This window comes from Gopherus evgoodei, chromosome 2 (genome assembly GCF_007399415.2).
Source record: "Gopherus evgoodei ecotype Sinaloan lineage chromosome 2, rGopEvg1_v1.p, whole genome shotgun sequence".
In the NCBI taxonomy this organism is placed as follows: domain Eukaryota; kingdom Metazoa; phylum Chordata; order Testudines; family Testudinidae; genus Gopherus; species Gopherus evgoodei.
Genome location: NC_044323.1, coordinates 164,959,982 through 164,961,521, shown reverse-complemented (window position 1 = coordinate 164,961,521; position 1,540 = coordinate 164,959,982). Strand labels below are relative to the sequence as shown.

The 1,540-nt window shown below is 35.0% G+C and overlaps 1 non-coding gene across 1 annotated transcript; it reads left to right on the top strand.

Annotated features, from left to right (window-relative positions):
* Positions 1 to 1,166: 1,166 nt before the first annotated feature.
* Positions 1,167 to 1,277, top strand: LOC115647301. Its single transcript, XR_003999261.1, has one exon. It is a non-coding gene; the product is annotated as a U6 spliceosomal RNA (small nuclear RNA).
* The last annotated feature ends 263 nt before the right edge of the window (positions 1,278 to 1,540 follow it).

Here is a 1,540-nt window from a genome sequence, read left to right as displayed (position 1 = left end):
GGCAGATAAGTGTCATAAACAGAAAGTGGGGGGGGGGAGGATATATGATAAACAAGCTGCAAAAAAGACCATGGTGAGAGACAAGGATGAAAGGGAGTATTCACCATAAAATGGCGTGAGTAAAAAAGAGTGATTAGTTAAATGTGTCAGTATGAAGAGATTACACTTCCCAAAGTATCTTTCAGAGATAAGGGCCCAATCTTGCTCTCATCACAGTGAATGGGAGTTTTGACGAGAATGGGATCAGGCCCTAAAGCTACGAACTTGCAGTCTGATCCGACTCTTACAGCTGCACAGATTCAGCTACAGGTCCTGATTCAGTAATGCACTTAAAGCACATGCTTAAGTCCATCCCTATACACAGGAATGAAATGTGGCACATGCTTAAGCCCAATTAAAATCAGTGGGGTTTAAGTATGTGCTTAAAGTGTATTCGTAAGTTACTGGGGTGGTTTGCTGAACTGGGGGTAAGTTCGTAATATAAATTGCTTGATATATTTCTCTATTTTTTATCTTTAACTATGAGGGCTCCATCTACTCTTATACTGATAGGCCAATATAACTTGATTTGTTTCCATAAATATAGATTTCAAATTTTCCACCTCACTTCACAACAAAAATATGAAGTTAAATTTCTAATACCAATAAGATTTGTTTCCTCAAGTTGGAACAAATAAAACAGTTTTTAAACCATCAATTGACTTCAAAAGAAACAAAATATGAAGCCTACTCTGACTCTACACAATTTATGTTTAATACAATTTTAAACATGTTTGCATACATGAAGAATATTGTTTCAAAGCAACATTTTTAATATCTCCCAACACACTAATAAATCCTAAATTAATATAACTTTAAATTTAAGATACCCAGGCAACAGTTGACAGGACATAAATAGTTAACTTTTCTTTAACTTTTTAACATCAAAGCTGCCTTGGAATTTTTTAAACCATGAATGAAAGAAGAAGATTATCTATTTGTTTCCCTTGCAAACATTAAAGTATATTTTGAAAGATAACTATCAGTTACTCTTTTGCATAAAATATAGCAGATTACATTGCACAGTATCAGGTAAAGGATGGAAACCTCATACTAATAGGTACTTGTGCATAGTGTCCTTTGGCCTTGAAGCATCGGCCACAAGCAATTAGTACCTGAAGAGCCATGTATTTGCCTGTCAAAGCACATACTAAAATTGAAACAATACAGAAAAGATTAGCATGGCCCCTGCGCAAGGATGACAAGACAAGAGAGCTGAAAATATTAGGCAAACTTTTTAATAATCAATTATCTTATTCGTTTCAATTAGCAAACAACTGGTCTACTGGGGAGAGAAGCCATTGCAATGGAGACATCTCATTTTTACATTGAGAAAAAAATATTTCATACAAGCAGTGGTCTTGTGTATTTGGGAATTGGGTTTTTTTTTTAATATGCAAGTGGTCAAAATGTATTAATTTTAGCACATTATGGGTTAATGTTTGCTTACTGAGAAGCCCTCAACCTGGCAATCAGCCGAACTGTCATCCCACCTTTTTGT